General features: G+C 40.9%; 9 non-coding genes across 9 annotated transcripts; all 9 read left to right on the top strand.

The window, feature by feature from the left end:
* Positions 1-300: 300 nt before the first annotated feature.
* Positions 301-373, top strand: Trnar-ucg (transfer RNA arginine (anticodon UCG)). Its single transcript has one exon. It is a non-coding gene; the product is annotated as a tRNA-Arg (tRNA).
* A 2,305-nt stretch (positions 374-2,678) lies between these two features.
* Positions 2,679-2,751, top strand: Trnar-ucg (transfer RNA arginine (anticodon UCG)). Its single transcript has one exon. It is a non-coding gene; the product is annotated as a tRNA-Arg (tRNA).
* A 2,134-nt stretch (positions 2,752-4,885) lies between these two features.
* Positions 4,886-4,958, top strand: Trnar-ucg (transfer RNA arginine (anticodon UCG)). Its single transcript has one exon. It is a non-coding gene; the product is annotated as a tRNA-Arg (tRNA).
* Positions 4,959-7,096: 2,138 nt separating this feature from the next.
* Trnar-ucg (transfer RNA arginine (anticodon UCG)) lies at positions 7,097-7,169 on the top strand. Its single transcript has one exon. It is a non-coding gene; the product is annotated as a tRNA-Arg (tRNA).
* A 2,313-nt stretch (positions 7,170-9,482) lies between these two features.
* Trnar-ucg (transfer RNA arginine (anticodon UCG)) lies at positions 9,483-9,555 on the top strand. Its single transcript has one exon. It is a non-coding gene; the product is annotated as a tRNA-Arg (tRNA).
* A 2,313-nt stretch (positions 9,556-11,868) lies between these two features.
* Positions 11,869-11,941, top strand: Trnar-ucg (transfer RNA arginine (anticodon UCG)). The gene has a single exon. It is a non-coding gene; the product is annotated as a tRNA-Arg (tRNA).
* A 1,371-nt stretch (positions 11,942-13,312) lies between these two features.
* On the top strand, positions 13,313-13,385 carry Trnar-ucg (transfer RNA arginine (anticodon UCG)). The gene has a single exon. It is a non-coding gene; the product is annotated as a tRNA-Arg (tRNA).
* Positions 13,386-15,694: 2,309 nt separating this feature from the next.
* Positions 15,695-15,767, top strand: Trnar-ucg (transfer RNA arginine (anticodon UCG)). The gene has a single exon. It is a non-coding gene; the product is annotated as a tRNA-Arg (tRNA).
* A 2,800-nt stretch (positions 15,768-18,567) lies between these two features.
* On the top strand, positions 18,568-18,640 carry Trnar-ucg (transfer RNA arginine (anticodon UCG)). The gene has a single exon. It is a non-coding gene; the product is annotated as a tRNA-Arg (tRNA).
* Positions 18,641-19,406: the final 766 nt, after the last annotated feature.

Raw genomic sequence — 19,406 nt, 5'->3', positions numbered from 1 at the left:
ACACAACACATCAATGCTGCCGAACGAGACTGGTGTCAGCCGAGTTTGGCATATTGATCGGTGATATGGTAGTGACTTTTCCTGTTATGGGAAAAGAATTGTAACTTTGTCCAGCGGAGAAAACACTCGGTAGAGACCCGAGTCTGTGACTAGTGTCTACTAAGTGTATAGCGGCCGAAACATTTGGAACCTTTCACAAGCGGAGTACTTCTCTCAGTTACTCCTCAAGCAACAAACACGCCCACATGCGTAATTTATTTTATGAAATATATATATTATTCTAAACCTGTTAATACAGATGGCCGCGTGGCCTAATGGATAAGGCGTCTGACTTCGAATCAGAAGATTGCGAGTTCGAGTCTCGTCGTGGTCGAAATTCTTTTCCTTTTATAAACCTTTCGCTAAAGTGGTACTACGGTACCTCCGCTCATCCTGTTAGGGGCCTATTTAGTTGTGGCCATTCATAGACACCATCTCCGTCCGCTCGCCCTTGACCTTGTGGAGCATTAAGGATGTAGCAGTTGTAGAACGGCCGCATCAGTACTTGACTTGTAGGCTACAGGCTAAAGTGCAAATATGTCTGCCGCTTAGCCCAATAGATAAGGCGTCTAACTTCGAATGAGTAGATTGAAAGCTCGAGTCTCGCCGTGATCGAGTCATTTTTTCTTTCTTTTTAACTACTCGCTGAAGTGGTACCTCGAAAGTTCACTCTCGACCCACTATAGTTTCATAATATGTACAGAACTTTTGCTCATAATGTTAGGGGACTATTTAGTTATGGCTATACATAGATACCATCTTCGTCCTCCCACTTTTGATCCTGCGAAATATTAAGGATGTGACAGTTGGAGTAAGAAACGGCTGTATCAGTACTTGGCTTGTAGGCTACAGCTGAATAACTTGGAGCAACAGGAAATGAACTGCTTTAATGAAGGTGACAACGCGCCGCCCAATTCAGGAATTTAACCCCCAACCTTTATAATCTTGGTCACGAGCCTTGTCACAAAGGTGGTATTTCATATCATTGAGAGCCCTTCTATGGTGTCGTTCATCCTTGCTGTAGATATCTCTAAGCAACCAAATCGACGTATCATCTTAGTTTATCTTTTAAAATAAAATAATTTAAATAGGTTCAGTAATATAATAAAAGATAAACCGTCGGAACAAAAGTCATGTTGGACATAGCGAAAGATTTTGATCACAATTCTTCACAATCAAAGTTAGTATACGGCTAATCGGTAAAAACAATGACAACAAATTCGTCTTCGGAATAGCTGGTCCCAAGATTAGAAAATCTTCTCATGGTTTGCAGAACAAAAATAGAAAGTAATTATAGACGTGCAACATATAACAGTAATCTAATTACCAAATTAATCAGAGATTCTGCAATAAAAGAAATTGGCCGACCACGACGAGACACGACCTCGCCATCTTTTGATTCGAAGTCAGACGCCCTATCCATTAGGCCACGTGGCCAGCTTTACTACCTGTTTTAAAATGTGTGTGTGTGTGTGTGTGTGTGTGTGTGTGTGTGTGTGTGTGTTTGTGCACATGCGGAGAAGCTTTTCTTTTAGACATTTTATTAAAATTAAAACCGTGAGTGCATTCCGCAACTTATTTGCTGCATTTTAATCAACGTTTGTAGATAATGTAGGAGTTGAAAGAAGTGAGTTGCTTATAACTAAGTGATCAGATGGTGTAATTCATCGGAAAAAGAAAAGCAATGGAGGCGAGGGATCAGGTCAGTGAGATGCAGAGACATAAGGGTCAAAAGTTCTAATATGGTACTTCAATGAAGAAAGAATTGTAGAATCTGGAATTCATCGTTAAAATGGTTGACTATGTAGGACTACAGGCGGGTTTGAAAGCAATTGGAGGGCAATAACAATAAGCAAAAGACATTGTTGGTGTCAGAGACATAGGAAAGTGGACAATGACCAAATAGGATATAAAGGCCAGTAATGCCGTTGTAGTGAAGTCAGAGGGGTGGTCCACACCGAGCGACGCTTTTATAAGGTCAACCGTTCTGGGTCTCATGTATAAGCCTCTAGTCGAGGAGGAAATGGGATCAAGCCTGCCTCACGTGCCAGACACTCTAGCTACGTCCCTAGCGTGGGTGAAAGTAAACAGATAAGAGTTTTGTGAGGTAATAACAGCGAGGACGAGAGAACAGTTATGGTTGTTGGCTTTATAAAGTTTAGACGTGAGGTAGATAGCGATAGATTTGTAGTGTGTAAATCTTGATGTTAATGGATTTAGTGGTAAGAAGAAAGAATGAAATTAGTTGGTATACGGTGCTAGAGATGAACGTTTAGTCACGCCACCAATTACATGTAATCTAAGCTTGAAAAGGGAGTTTTCTTTGTTGGATCTCAGCTCAACACAACACATCAATGCTGCCGAACGAGACTGGTGTCAGCCGAGTTTGGCATATTGATCGGTGATATGGTAGTGACTTTTCCTGTTATGGGAAAAGAATTGTAACTTTGTCCAGCGGAGAAAACACTCGGTAGAGACCCGAGTCTGTGACTAGTGTCTACTAAGTGTATAGCGGCCGAAACATTTGGAACCTTTCACAAGCGGAGTACTTCTCTCAGTTACTCCTCAAGCAACAAACACGGACATACGTAATTTATTTTATGAAATATATATATTATTCTAAACTTGTAAATACAGACGGCCGCGTGGCCTAATGGATAAGGCGTCTGACTTCGAATCAGAAGATTGCGAATTCGAGTCTCGTCGTGGTCGAAATTCTTTTTCTTTTATAAACCTTTCGCTAAAGTGGTACTACGGTACCTCCGCTCATCCTGTTAGGGGCCTAGTTAGTTGTGGCTATTCATAGACACCATCTCCGTCCGCTCGCCCTTGACCTTGTGGAGCATTAAGGATGTAACAGTTGTAGAACGGCCGCATCAGTACTTGACTTGTAGGCTACAGGCTAAAGTGCAAATATGTCTGCCGCTTAGCCCAATAGATAAGGCGTCTAACTTCGAATGAGTAGATTGAAAGCTCGAGTCTCGCCGTGATCGAGTCATTTTTTCTTTCTTTTTAACTACTCGCTGAAGTGGTACCTCGAAAGTTCACTCTCGACCCACTATAGTTTCATAATATGTACAGAACTTTTGCTCATAATGTTAGGGGACTATTTAGTTATGGCTATACATAGATACCATCTTCGTCCTCCCACTTTTGATCCTGCGAAATATTAAGGATGTGACAGTTGGAGTAAGAAACGGCTGTATCAGTACTTGGCTTGTAGGCTACAGCTGAATAACTTGGAGCAACAGGAAATGAACTGCTTTAATGAAGGTCACAACGCGCCGCCCAATTCAGGAATTTAACCCCCAACCTTTATAATCTTGGTCACGAGCCTTGTCACAAAGGTGGCATTTCATATCATTGAGAGACCTTCAATGGTGTCGTTCATGATTGCTGTAGATATCTCTAAGCAACCAAATCGACGTATCATCTTAGTTTATCTTTTAAAATAAAATAATTTAAATAGGTTGAGTAATATAATCAAAGATAAACCGTCGGAACAAAAGTCATGTTGGACATAGCGAAAGATTTTGATCACAATTCTTCACAATTAAAGTTAGTATACGGCTAATCGGTAAAAACAATGACAACAAATTCGTCTTCGGAAGAGCTGGTCCCAAGATTAGAAGATCTTCTCATGGTTTGCAGAACAAAAATAGAAAGTAATTATAGACGTGCAACATATAACAGTAATCTAATTACCAAATTAATCAGAGATTCTGCAATAAAAGAAATTGGCCGACCACGACGAGACACAATCTCGCCATCTTTTGATTCGAAGTCAGACGCCCTATCCATTAGGCCACGTGGCCAGCCTGACTACCTGTTTTACAATGTGTGTGTGTGTGTGTGTGTGTGTGTTTGTGCACATGCGGAGAAGCTTTTCTTTTAGACATTTTATTAAAATTAAAAACGTGAATGCATTCCGCAACTTATTTGCTGCATTTTAATCAACGTTTGTAGATAATGTAGAAGTTGAAAGAATTGAGTTGCTTATAACTAAGTGATCAGATGGTGTAATTCATCGGAAAAAGAAAAGCAATGGAGGCGAGGGATCAGGTCAGTGAGATGCTGAGACATAAGGGTCAAAAGTTCTAATATGGTACTTCAATGAAGAAAGAATTGTAGAATCTGGAATTCATCGTTAAAATGGTTGACTATGTAGGACTACAGGCGGGTTTGAAAGCAATTGGAGGGCAATAACAATAAGCAAAAGACATTGTTGGTGTCAGAGACATAGGAAAGTGGACAATGACCAAATAGGATATAAAGGCCAGTAATACCGTTGTAGTGAAGTCAGAGGGGTGGTCCACACCGAGCGACGCTTTTATAAGGTCAACCGTTCTGGGTCTCATGTATAAGCCTCTAGTCGAGGAGGAAATGGGATCAAGCCTGCCTCACGTGCCAGACACTCTAGCTACGTCTCTAGCGTGGGTGAAAGCAAACAGATAAGAGTTGTGTATGGTAATACCAGCGAGGACGAGAGAACAGTCATGGATGTTGGCTTTATAAAGTTTAGACAAAGGTAGATAGCGATAGATTTGTAGTGTGTAAATCTTGATGTTAATGGATTTAGTGGTAAGAAGAAAGAATGAAATTAGTTGGTATACGGTGCTAGAGATGAACGTTTAGTCACGCCACCAATTACATGTAATCTAAGCTTGAAAAGGGAGTTTTCTTTGTTGGATCTCAGCTCAACACAACACATCAATGCTGCCGAACGAGACTGGAACCTTTCACAAGCGGAGTACTTCTCTCAGTTACTCCTCAAGCAACAAACACGCCCACACGCGTAATTTATTTTATGAAATATATATATTATTCTAAACCTGTTAATACAGACGGCCGCGTGGCGTAATGGATAAGGCGTCTGACTTCGAATCAGAAGATTGCGAGTTCGAGTCTCGTCGTGGTCGAAATTCTTTTTCTTTTATAAACCTTTCGCTAAAGTGGTACTACGGTACCTCCGCTCATCCTGTTAGGGGCCTATTTAGTTGTTGCCATTCATAGACACCATCTCCGTCCGCTCGCCCTTGACCTTGTGGAGCATTAAGGATGTAACAGTTGTAGAACGGCCGCATCAGTACTTGACTTGTAGGCTACAGGCTAAAGTGCAAATATGTCTGCCGCTTAGCCCAATAGATAAGGCGTCTAACTTCGAATGAGTAGATTGAAAGCTCGAGTCTCGCCGTGATCGAGTCATTTTTTCTTTCTTTTTAACTACTCGCTGAAGTGGTACCTCGAAAGTTCACTCTCGACCCACTATAGTTTCATAATATGTACAGAACTTTTGCTCATAATGTTAGGGGACTATTTAGTTATGGCTATACATAGATACCATCTTCGTCCTCCCACTTTTGATCCTGCGAAATATTAAGGATGTGACAGTTGGAGTAAGAAACGGCTGTATCAGTACTTGGCTTGTAGGCTACAGCTGAATAACTTGGAGCAACAGGAAATGAACTGCTTTAATGAAGGTGACAACGCGCCGCCCAATTCAGGAATTTAACCCCCAACCTTTATAATCTTGGTCACGAGCCTTGTCACAAAGGTGGTATTTCATATCATTGAGAGCCCTTCTATGGTGTCGTTCATCCTTGCTGTAGATATCTCTAAGCAACCAAATCGACGTATCATCTTAGTTTATCTTTTAAAATAAAATAATTTAAATAGGTTGAGTAATATAATAAAAGATAAACCGTCGGAACAAAAGTCATGTTGGACATAGCGAAAGATTTTGATCACAATTCTTCACAATCAAAGTTAGTATACGGCTAATCGGTAAAAACAATGACAACAAATTCGTCTTCGGAAGAGCTGGTCCCAAGATTAGAAGATCTTCTCATGGTTTGCAGAACAAAAATAGAAAGTAATTATAGACGTGCAACATATAACAGTAATCTAATTACCAAATTAATCAGAGATTCTGCAATAAAAGAAATTGGACGACCACGACGAGACACAATCTCGCCATCTTTTGATTCGAAGTCAGACGCCCTATCCATTAGGCTACGTGGCCAGCCTGACTACCTGTTTTACAATGTGTGTGTGTGTGTGTGTGTGTGTGTGTGTTTGTGCACATGCGGAGAAGCTTTTCTTTTAGACATTTTATTAAAATTAAAAACGTGAATGCATTCCGCAACTTATTTGCTGCATTTTAATCAACGTTTGTAGATAATGTAGAAGTTGAAAGAATTGAGTTGCTTATAACTAAGTGATCAGATGGTGTAATTCATCGGAAAAAGAAAAGCAATGGAGGCGAGGGATCAGGTCAGTGAGATGCTGAGACATAAGGGTCAAAAGTTCTAATATGGTACTTCAATGAAGAAAGAATTGTAGAATCTGGAATTCATCGTTAAAATGGTTGACTATGTAGGACTACAGGCGGGTTTGAAAGCAATTGGAGGGCAATAACAATAAGCAAAAGACATTGTTGGTGTCAGAGACATAGGAAAGTGGACAATGACCAAATAGGATATAAAGGCCAGTAATACCGTTGTAGTGAAGTCAGAGGGGTGGTCCACACCGAGCGACGCTTTTATAAGGTCAACCGTTCTGGGTCTCATGTATAAGCCTCTAGTCGAGGAGGAAATGGGATCAAGCCTGCCTCACGTGCCAGACACTCTAGCTACGTCTCTAGCGTGGGTGAAAGCAAACAGATAAGAGTTGTGTATGGTAATACCAGCGAGGACGAGAGAACAGTCATGGATGTTGGCTTTATAAAGTTTAGACAAAGGTAGATAGCGATAGATTTGTAGTGTGTAAATCTTGATGTTAATGGATTTAGTGGTAAGAAGAAAGAATGAAATTAGTTGGTATACGGTGCTAGAGATGAACGTTTAGTCACGCCACCAATTACATGTAATCTAAGCTTGAAAAGGGAGTTTTCTTTGTTGGATCTCAGCTCAACACAACACATCAATGCTGCCGAACGAGACTGGAACCTTTCACAAGCGGAGTACTTCTCTCAGTTACTCCTCAAGCAACAAACACGCCCACACGCGTAATTTATTTTATGAAATATATATATTATTCTAAACCTGTTAATACAGACGGCCGCGTGGCCTAATGGATAAGGCGTCTGACTTCGAATCAGAAGATTGCGAGTTCGAGTCTCGTCGTGGTCGAAATTCTTTTTCTTTTATAAACCTTTCGCTAAAGTGGTACTACGGTACCTCCGCTCATCCTGTTAGGGGCTTATTTAGTTGTGGCCATTCATAGACACCATCTCCGTCCGCTCGCCCTTGACCTTGTGGAGCATTAAGGATGTAACAGTTGTAGAACGGCCGCATCAGTACTTGACTTGTAGGCTACAGGCTAAAGTGCAAATATGTCTGCCGCTTAGCCCAATAGATAAGGCGTCTAACTTCGAATGAGTAGATTGAAAGCTCGAGTCTCGCCGTGATCGAGTCATTTTTTCTTTCTTTTTAACTACTCGCTGAAGTGGTACCTCGAAAGTTCACTCTCGACCCACTATAGTTTCATAATATGTACAGAACTTTTGCTCATAATGTTAGGGGACTATTTAGTTATGGCTATACATAGATACCATCTTCGTCCTCCCACTTTTGATCCTGCGAAATATTAAGGATGTGACAGTTGGAGTAAGAAACGGCTGTATCAGTACTTGGCTTGTAGGCTACAGCTGAATAACTTGGAGCAACAGGAAATGAACTGCTTTAATGAAGGTCACAACGCGCCGCCCAATTCAGGAATTTAACCCCCAACCTTTATAATCTTGGTCACGAGCCTTGTCACAAAGGTGGCATTTCATATCATTGAGAGACCTTCAATGGTGTCGTTCATGATTGCTGTAGATATCTCTAAGCAACCAAATCGACGTATCATCTTAGTTTATCTTTTAAAATAAAATAATTTAAATAGGTTGAGTAATATAATCAAAGATAAACCGTCGGAACAAAAGTCATGTTGGACATAGCGAAAGATTTTGATCACAATTCTTCACAATCAAAGTTAGTATACGGCTAATCGGTAAAAACAATGACAACAAATTCGTCTTCGGAAGAGCTGGTCCCAAGATTAGAAGATCTTCTCACGGTTTGCAGAACAAAAATAGAAAGTAATTATAGACGTGCAACATATAACAGTAATCTAATTACCAAATTAATCAGAGATTCTGCAATAAAAGAAATTGGCCGACCACGACGAGACACAATCGCGCCATCTTTTGATTCGAAGTCAGACGCCCTATCCATTAGGCCACGTGGCCAGCCTGACTACCTGTTTTACAATGTGTGTGTGTGTGTGTGTGTGTGTGTGTGTGTGTGTGTGTGTGTGTGTGTTTGTGCACATGCGGAGAAGCTTTTCTTTTAGACATTTTATTAAAATTAAAAACGTGAGTGCATTCCGCAACTTATTTGCTGCATTTTAATCAACGTTTGTAGATAATGTAGAAGTTGAAAGAAGTGAGTTGCTTATAACTAAGTGATCAGATGGTGTAATTCATCGGAAAAAGAAAAGCAATGGAGGCGAGGGATCAGGTCAGTGAGATGCAGAGACATAAGGGTCAAAATTTCTAATATGGTACTTCAATGAAGAAAGAATTGTAGAATCTGGAATTCATCGTTAAAATGGTTGACTATGTAGGACTACAGGCGGGTTTGAAAGCAATTGGAGGGCAATAACAATAAGCAAAAGACATTGTTGGTGTCAGAGACATAGGAAAGTGGACAATGACCAAATAGGATATAAAGGCCAGTAATGTCGTTGTAGTGAAGTCAGAGGGGTGGTCCACACCGAGAGACGCTTTTATAAGGTCAACCGTTCTGGGTCTCATGTATAAGCCTCTAGTCGAGGAGGAAATGGGATCAAGCCTGCCTCACGTGCCAGACACTCTAGCTACGTCCCTAGCGTGGGTGAAAGTAAACAGATAAGAGTTTTGTGAGGTAATAACAGCGAGGACGAGAGAACAGTCATGGTTGTTGGCTTTATAAAGTTTAGACGTGAGGTAGATAGCGATAGATTTGTAGTGTGTAAATCTTGATGTTAATGGATTTAGTGGTAAGAAGAAAGAATGAAATTAGTTGGTATACGGTGCTAGAGATGAACGTTTAGTCACGCCACCAATTACATGTAATCTAAGCTTGAAAAGGGAGTTTTCTTTGTTGGATCTCAGCTCAACACAACACATCAATGCTGCCGAACGAGACTGGTGTCAGCCGAGTTTGGCATATTGATCGGTGATATGGTAGTGACTTTTCCTGTTATGGGAAAAGAATTGTAACTTTGTCCAGCGGAGAAAACACTCGGTAGAGACCCGAGTCTGTGACTAGTGTCTACTAAGTGTATAGCGGCCGAAACATTTGGAATATTTCACAAGCGGAGTACTTCTCTCAGTTACTCCTCAAGCAACAAACACGCCCACATGCGTAATTTATTTTATGAAATATATATATTATTCTAAACCTGCTGACACCGACGGCCGCGTGGCCTAATGGATAAGGCGTCTGACTTCGAATCAGAAGATTGCGAGTTCGAGTCTCGTCGTGGTCGAAATTCTTTTTCTTTTATAAACCTTTCGCTAAAGTGGTACTACGGTACCTCCGCTCATCCTGTTAGGGGCCTATTTAGTTGTGGCCATTCATAGACACCATCTCCGTCCGCTCGCACTTGACCTTGTGGGGCATTAAGGATGTAACACTTGTAGAACGGCCGCATCAGTACTTGACTTGTAGGCTACAGGCTAAAGTGCAAATATGTCTGCCGCTTAGCCCAATAGATAAGGCGTCTAACTTCGAATGAGTAGATTGAAAGCTCGAGTCTCGCCGTGATCGAGTCATTTTTTCATTCTTTTTAACTACTCGCTGAAGTGGTACCTCGAAAGTTCACTCTCGACCCACTATAGTTTCATAATATGTACAGAACTTTTGCTCATAATGTTAGGGGACTATTTAGTTATGGCTATACATAGATACCATCTTCGTCCTCCCACTTTTGATCCTGCGAAATATTAAGGATGTGACAGTTGGAGTAAGAAACGGCTGTATCAGTACTTGGCTTGTAGGCTACAGCTGAATAACTTGGAGCAACAGGAAATGAACTGCTTTAATGAAGGTCACAACGCGCCGCCCAATTCAGGAATTTAACCCCCAACCTTTATAATCTTGGTCACGAGCCTTGTCACAAAGGTGGTATTTCATATCATTGAGAGACCTTCTATGGTGTCGTTCATCCTTGCTGTAGATATCTCTAAGCAACCAAATCGACGTATCATCTTAGTTTATCTTTTAAAATAAAATAATTTAAATAGGTTGAGTAATATAATAAAAGATAAACCGTCGGAACAAAAGTCTTGTTGGACATAGCGAAAGATTTTGATCACAATTCTTCACAATCAAAGTTAGTATACGGCTAATCGGTAAAAACAATGACAACAAATTCGTCTTCGGAATAGCTGGTCCCAAGATTAGAAAATCTTCTCATGGTTTGCAGAACAAAAATAGAAAGTAATTATAGACGTGCAACATATAACAGTAATCTAATTACCAAATTAATCAGAGATTCTGCAATAAAAGAAATTGGCCGACCACGACGAGACACGACCTCGCCATCTTTTGATTCGAAGTCAGACGCCCTATCCATTAGGCCACGTGGCCAGCTTTACTACCTGTTTTAAAATGTGTGTGTGTGTGTGTGTGCGTGTGTGTGTGTGTGTGTGTGTGTGTGTGTGTTTGTGCACATGCGGAGAAGCTTTTCTTTTATACATTTTATTAAAATTAAAACCGTGAGTGCATTCCGCAACTTATTTGCTGCATTTTAATCAACGTTTGTAGATAATGTAGAAGTTGAAAGAAGTGAGTTGCTTATAACTAAGTGATCAGATGGTGTAATTCATCGGAAAAAGAAAAGCAATGGAGGCGAGGGATCAGGTCAGTGAGATGCAGAGACATAAGGGTCAAAAGTTCTAATATGGTACTTCAATGAAGAAAGAATTGTAGAATCTGGAATTCATCGTTAAAATGGTTGACTATGTAGGACTACAGGCGGGTTTGAAAGCAATTGGAGGGCAATAACAATAAGCAAAAGACATTGTTGGTGTCAGAGACATAGGAAAGTGGACAATGACCAAATAGGATATAAAGGCCAGTAATACCGTTGTAGTGAAGTCAGAGGGGTGGTCCACACCGAGCGACGCTTTTATAAGGTCAACCGTTCTGGGTCTCATGTATAAGCCTCTAGTCGAGGAGGAAATGGGATCAAGCCTGCCTCACGTGCCAGACACTCTAGCTACGTCCCTAGCGTGGGTGAAAGTAAACAGATAAGAGTTTTGTGAGGTAATAACAGCGAGGACGAGAGAACAGTCATGGTTGTTGGCTTTATAAAGTTTAGACGTGAGGTAGATAGCGATAGATTTGTAGTGTGTAAATCTTGATGTTAATGGATTTAGTGGTAAGAAGAAAGAATGAAATTAGTTGGTATACGGTGCTAGAGATGAACGTTTAGTCACGCCACCAATTACATGTAATCTAAGCTTGAAAAGGGAGTTTTCTTTGTTGGATCTCAGCTCAACACAACACATCAATGCTGCCGAACGAGACTGGTGTCAGCCGAGTTTGGCATATTGATCGGTGATATGGTAGTGACTTTTCCTGTTATGGGAAAAGAATTGTAACTTTGTCCAGCGGAGAAAACACTCGGTAGAGACCCGAGTCTGTGACTAGTGTCTACTAAGTGTATAGCGGCCGAAACATTCGGAACCTTTCACAAGCGGAGTACTTCTCTCAGTTACTCCTCAAGCAACAAACACGGACATACGTAATTTATTTTATGAAATATATATATTATTCTAAACATGTAAATACAGACGGCCGCGTGGCCTAATGGATAAGGCGTCTGACTTCGAATCAGAAGATTGCGAGTTCGAGTCTCGTCGTGGTCGAAATTCTTTTTCTTTTATAAACCTTTCGCTAAAGTGGTACTACGGTACCTCCACTCATCCTGTTAGGGGCCTAGTTAGTTGTGGCCATTCATAGACACCATCTCCGTCCGCTCGCCCTTGACCTTGTGGAGCATTAAGGATGTAACAGTTGTAGAACGGCCGCATCAGTACTTGACTTGTAGGCTACAGGCTAAAGTGCAAATATGTCTGCCGCTTAGCCCAATAGATAAGGCGTCTAACTTCGAATGAGTAGATTGAAAGCTCGAGTCTCGCCGTGATCGAGTCATTTTTTCTTTCTTTTTACTACCTGTTTTAAAATGTGTGTGTGTGTGTGTGTGTGTGTGTGTGTGTGTGTGTGTGTGCGTGTGTGTGTGTGTGTGTGTGTGTGTTTGTGCACATGCGGAGAAGCTTTTCTTTTAGACATTTTATTAAAATTAAAACCGTGAGTGCATTCCGCAACTTATTTGCTGCATTTTAATCAACGTTTGTAGATAATGTAGAAGTTGAAAGAATTGAGTTGCTTATAACTAAGTGATCAGATGGTGTAATTCATCGGAAAAAGAAAAGCAATGGAGGCGAGGGATCAGGCCAGTGAGATGCAGAGACATAAGGGTCAAAAGTTCTAATATGGTACTTCAATGAAGAAAGAATTGTAGAATCTGGAATTCATCGTTAAAATGGTTGACTATGTAGGACTACAGGCGGGTTTGAAAGCAATTGGAGGGCAATAACAATAAGCAAAAGACATTGTTGGTGTCAGAGACATAGGAAAGTGGACAATGACCAAATAGGATATAAAGGCCAGTAATACCGTTGTAGTGAAGTCAGAGGGGTGGTCCACACCGAGCGACGCTTTTATAAGGTCAACCGTTCTGGGTCTCATGTATAAGCCTCTAGTCGAGGAGGAAATGGGATCAAGCCTGCCTCACGTGCCAGACACTCTAGCTACGTCTCTAGCGTGGGTGAAAGCAAACAGATAAGAGTTGTGTATGGTAATACCAGCGAGGACGAGAGAACAGTCATGGATGTTGGCTTTATAAAGTTTAGACAAAGGTAGATAGCGATAGATTTGTAGTGTGTAAATCTTGATGTTAATGGATTTAGTGGTAAGAAGAAAGAATGAAATTAGTTGGTATACGGTGCTAGAGATGAACGTTTAGTCACGCCACCAATTACATGTAATCTAAGCTTGAAAAGGGAGTTTTCTTTGTTGGATCTCAGCTCAACACAACACATCAATGCTGCCGAACGAGACTGGAACCTTTCACAAGCGGAGTACTTCTCTCAGTTACTCCTCAAGCAACAAACACGCCCACACGCGTAATTTATTTTATGAAATATATATATTATTCTAAACCTGTAAATACAGACGGCCGCGTGGCCTAATGGATAAGGCGTCTGACTTCGAATCAGAAGATTGCGAGTTCGAGTCTCGTCGTGGTCGAAATTCTTTTTCTTTTATAAACCTTTCGCTAAAGTGGTACTACGGTACCTCCGCTCATCCTGTTAGGGGCTTATTTAGTTGTGGCCATTCATAGACACCATCTCCGTCCGCTCGCCCTTGACCTTGTGGAGCATTAAGGATGTAACAGTTGTAGAACGGCCGCATCAGTACTTGACTTGTAGGCTACAGGCTAAAGTGCAAATATGTCTGCCGCTTAGCCCAATAGATAAGGCGTCTAACTTCGAATGAGTAGATTGAAAGCTCGAGTCTCGCCGTGATCGAGTCATTTTTTCTTTCTTTTTAACTACTCGCTGAAGTGGTACCTCGAAAGTTCACTCTCGACCCACTATAGTTTCATAATATGTACAGAACTTTTGCTCATAATGTTAGGGGACTATTTAGTTATGGCTATACATAGATACCATCTTCGTCCTCCCACTTTTGATCCTGCGAAATATTAAGGATGTGACAGTTGGAGTAAGAAACGGCTGTATCAGTACTTGGCTTGTAGGCTACAGCTGAATAACTTGGAGCAACAGGAAATGAACTGCTTTAATGAAGGTCACAACGCGCCGCCCAATTCAGGAATTTAACCCCCAACCTTTATAATCTTGGTCACGAGCCTTGTCACAAAGGTGGCATTTCATATCATTGAGAGACCTTCAATGGTGTCGTTCATGATTGCTGTAGATATCTCTAAGCAACCAAATCGACGTATCATCTTAGTTTATCTTTTAAAATAAAATAATTTAAATAGGTTGAGTAATATAATCAAAGATAAACCGTCGGAACAAAAGTCATGTTGGACATAGCGAAAGATTTTGATCACAATTCTTCACAATCAAAGTTAGTATACGGCTAATCGGTAAAAACAATGACAACAAATTCGTCTTCGGAAGAGCTGGTCCCAAGATTAGAAGATCTTCTCACGGTTTGCAGAACAAAAATAGAAAGTAATTATAGACGTGCAACATATAACAGTAATCTAATTACCAAATTAATCAGAGATTCTGCAATAAAAGAAATTGGCCGACCACGACGAGACACAATCGCGCCATCTTTTGATTCGAAGTCAGACGCCCTATCCATTAGGCCACGTGGCCAGCCTGACTACCTGTTTTACAATGTGTGTGTGTGTGTGTGTGTGTGTGTGTGTGTGTGTGTGTGTGTGTTTGTGCACATGCGGAGAAGCTTTTCTTTTAGACATTTTATTAAAATTAAAAACGTGAGTGCATTCCGCAACTTATTTGCTGCATTTTAATCAACGTTTGTAGATAATGTAGAAGTTGAAAGAAGTGAGTTGCTTATAACTAAGTGATCAGATGGTGTAATTCATCGGAAAAAGAAAAGCAATGGAGGCGAGGGATCAGGTCAGTGAGATGCAGAGACATAAGGGTCAAAATTTCTAATATGGTACTTCAATGAAGAAAGAATTGTAGAATCTGGAATTCATCGTTAAAATGGTTGACTATGTAGGACTACAGGCGGGTTTGAAAGCAATTGGAGGGCAATAACAATAAGCAAAAGACATTGTTGGTGTCAGAGACATAGGAAAGTGGACAATGACCAAATAGGATATAAAGGCCAGTAATGTCGTTGTAGTGAAGTCAGAGGGGTGGTCCACACCGAGAGACGCTTTTATAAGGTCAACCGTTCTGGGTCTCATGTATAAGCCTCTAGTCGAGGAGGAAATGGGATCAAGCCTGCCTCACGTGCCAGACACTCTAGCTACGTCCCTAGCGTGGGTGAAAGTAAACAGATAAGAGTTTTGTGAGGTAATAACAGCGAGGACGAGAGAAAAGTCATGGTTGTTGGCTTTATAAAGTTTAGACGTGAGGTAGATAGCGATAGATTTGTAGTGTGTAAATCTTGATGTTAATGGATTTAGTGGTAAGAAGAAAGAATGAAATTAGTTGGTATACGGTGCTAGAGATGAACGTTTAGTCACGCCACCAATTACATGTAATCTAAGCTTGAAAAGGGAGTTTTCTTTGTTGGATCTCAGCTCAACACAACACATCAATGCTGCCGAACGAGACTGGTGTCAGCCGAGTTTGGCATATTGATCGGTGATATGGTAGTGACTTTTCCTGTTATGGGAAAAGAATTGTAACTTTGTCCAGCGGAGAAAACACTCGGTAGAGACCCGAGTCTGTGACTAGTGTCTACTAAGTGTATAGCGGCCGAAACATTTGGAATATTTCACAAGCGGAGTACTTCTCTCAGTTACTCCTCAAGCAACAAACACGCCCACATGCGTAATTTATTTTATGAAATATATATATTATTCTAAACCTGCTGACACCGACGGCCGCGTGGCCTAATGGATAAGGCGTCTGACTTCGAATCAGAAGATTGCGAGTTCGAGTCTCGTCGTGGTCGAAATTCTTTTTCTTTTATAAACCTTTCGCTAAAGTGGTACTACGGTACCTCCGCTCATCCTGTTAGGGGCCTATTTAGTTGTGGCCATTCATAGACACCATCTCCGTCCGCTCGCACTTGACCTTGTGGGGCATTAAGGATGTAACACTTGTAGAACGGCCGCATCAGTACTTGACTTGTAGGCTACAGGCTAAAGTGCAAATATGTCTGCCGCTTAGCCCAATAGATAAGGCGTCTAACTTCGAATGAGTAGATTGAAAGCTCGAGTCTCGCCGTGATCGAGTCATTTTTTCATTCTTTTTAACTACTCGCTGAAGTGGTACCTCGAAAGTTCACTCTCGACCCACTATAGTTTCATAATATGTACAGAACTTTTGCTCATAATGTTAGGGGACTATTTAGTTATGGCTATACATAGATACCATCTTCGTCCTCCCACTTTTGATCCTGCGAAATATTAAGGATGTGACAGTTGGAGTAAGAAACGGCTGTATCAGTACTTGGCTTGTAGGCTACAGCTGAATAACTTGGAGCAACAGGAAATGAACTGCTTTAATGAAGGTCACAACGCGCCGCCCAATTCAGGAATTTAACCCCCAACCTTTATAATCTTGGTCACGAGCCTTGTCACAAAGGTGGTATTTCATATCATTGAGAGACCTTCTATGGTGTCGTTCATCCTTGCTGTAGATATCTCTAAGCAACCAAATCGACGTATCATCTTAGTTTATCTTTTAAAATAAAATAATTTAAATAGGTTGAGTAATATAATAAAAGATAAACCGTCGGAACAAAAGTCATGTTGGACATAGCGAAAGATTTTGATCACAATTCTTCACAATCAAAGTTAGTATACGGCTAATCGGTAAAAACAATGACAACAAATTCGTCTTCGGAATAGCTGGTCCCAAGATTAGAAAATCTTCTCATGGTTTGCAGAACAAAAATAGAAAGTAATTATAGACGTGCAACATATAACAGTAATCTAATTACCAAATTAATCAGAGATTCTGCAATAAAAGAAATTGGCCGACCACGACGAGACACGACCTCGCCATCTTTTGATTCGAAGTCAGACGCCCTATCCATTAGGCCACGTGGCCAGCTTTACTACCTGTTTTAAAATGTGTGTGTGTGTGTGTGTGCGTGTGTGTGTGTGTGTGTGTGTGTGTGTGTGTTTGTGCACATGCGGAGAAGCTTTTCTTTTAGACATTTTATTAAAATTAAAACCGTGAGTGCATTCCGCAACTTATTTGCTGCATTTTAATCAACGTTTGTAGATAATGTAGAAGTTGAAAGAAGTGAGTTGCTTATAACTAAGTGATCAGATGGTGTAATTCATCGGAAAAAGAAAAGCAATGGAGGCGAGGGATCAGGTCAGTGAGATGCAGAGACATAAGGGTCAAAAGTTCTAATATGGTACTTCAATGAAGAAAGAATTGTAGAATCTGGAATTCATCGTTAAAATGGTTGACTATGTAGGACTACAGGCGGGTTTGAAAGCAATTGGAGGGCAATAACAATAAGCAAAAGACATTGTTGGTGTCAGAGACATAGGAAAGTGGACAATGACCAAATAGGATATAAAGGCCAGTAATACCGTTGTAGTGAAGTCAGAGGGGTGGTCCACACCGAGCGACGCTTTTATAAGGTCAACCGTTCTGGGTCTCATGTATAAGCCTCTAGTCGAGGAGGAAATGGGATCAAGCCTGCCTCACGTGCCAGACACTCTAGCTACGTCTCTAGCGTGGGTGAAAGCAAACAGATAAGAGTTGTGTGTGTGTGTGTGTGTGTGTGTGTGTGTGTGTGTGTGTGTGTTTGTGCACATGCGGAGAAGCTTTTCTTTTAGACATTTTATTAAAATTAAAAACGTGAATGCATTCCGCAACTTATTTGCTGCATTTTAATCAACGTTTGTAGATAATGTAGAAGTTGAAAGAATTGAGTTGCTTATAACTAAGTGATCAGATGGTGTAATTCATCGGAAAAAGAAAAGCAATGGAGGCGAGGGATCAGGTCAGTGAGATGCAGAGACATAAGGGTCAAAAGTTCTAATATGGTACTTCAATGAAGAAAGAATTGTAGAATCTGGAATTCATCGTTAAAATGGTTGACTATGTAGGACTACAGGCGGGTTTGAAAGCAATTGGAGGGCAATAACAATAAGCAAAAGACATTGTTGGTGTCAGAGACATAGGAAAGTGGACAATGACCAAATAGGATATAAAGGCCAGTAATACCGTTGTAGTGAAGTCAGAGGGGTGGTCCACACCGAGCGACGCTTTTATAAGGTCAACCGTTCTGGGTCTCATGTATAAGCCTCTAGTCGAGGAGGAAATGGGATCAAGCCTGCCTCACGTGCCAGACACTCTAGCTACGTCTCTAGCGTGGGTGAAAGCAAACAGATAAGAGTTGTGTATGGTAATACCAGCGAGGACGAGAGAACAGTCATGGATGTTGGCTTTATAAAGTTTAGACAAAGGTAGATAGCGATAGATTTGTAGTGTGTAAATCTTGATGTTAATGGATTTAGTGGTAAGAAGAAAGAATGAAATTAGTTGGTATACGGTGCTAGAGATGAACGTTTAGTCACGCCACCAATTACATGTAATCTAAGCTTGAAAAGGGAGTTTTCTTTGTTGGATCTCAGCTCAACACAACACATCAATGCTGCCGAACGAGACTGGAACCTTTCACAAGCGGAGTACTTCTCTCAGTTACTCCTCAAGCAACAAACACGCCCACACGCGTAATTTATTTTATGAAATATATATATTATTCTAAACCTGTTAATACAGACGGCCGCGTGGCCTAATGGTTAAGGCGTCTGACTTCGAATCAGAAGATTGCGAGTTCGAGTCTCGTCGTGGTCGAAATTCTTTTTCTTTTATAAACCTTTCGCTAAAGTGGTACTACGGTACCTCCGCTCATCCTGTTAGGGGCCTATTTAGTTGTGGCCATTCATAGACACCATCTCCGTCCGCTCGCCCTTGACCTTGTGGAGCATTAAGGATGTAACAGTTGTAGAACGGCCGCATCAGTACTTGACTTGTAGGCTACAGGCTAAAGTGCAAATATGTCTGCCGCTTAGCCCAATAGATAAGGCGTCTAACTTCGAATGAGTAGATTGAAAGCTCGAGTCTCGCCGTGATCGAGTCATTTTTTCATTCTTTTTAACTACTCGCTGAAGTGGTACCTCGAAAGTTCACTCTCGACCCACTATAGTTTCATAATATGTACAGAACTTTTGCTCATAATGTTAGGGGACTATTTAGTTATGGCTATACATAGATACCATCTTCGTCCTCCCACTTTTGATCCTGCGAAATATTAAGGATGTGACAGTTGGAGTAAGAAACGGCTGTATCAGTACTTGGCTTGTAGGCTACAGCTGAATAATTTGGAGCAACAGGAAATGAACTGCTTTAATGAAGGTCACAACGCGCCGCCCAATTCAGGAATTTAACCCCCAACCTTTATAATCTTGGTCACGAGCCTTGTCACAAAGGTGGTATTTCATATCATTGAGAGACCTTCTATGGTGTCGTTCATCCTTGCTGTAGATATCTCTAAGCAACCAAATCGACGTATCATCTTAGTTTATCTTTTAAAATAAAATAATTTAAATAGGTTGAGTAA

The sequence above is a fragment of the Octopus bimaculoides genome, chromosome 1 (genome assembly GCF_046866305.1).
Source record: "Octopus bimaculoides isolate indiv1 chromosome 1, ASM4686630v1, whole genome shotgun sequence".
NCBI classification, from domain to species: Eukaryota; Metazoa; Mollusca; class Cephalopoda; order Octopoda; family Octopodidae; genus Octopus; species Octopus bimaculoides.
The sequence above is the reverse complement of the archived record's forward strand: the minus strand, read 5'-3'. Positions and strand labels throughout refer to the sequence as shown.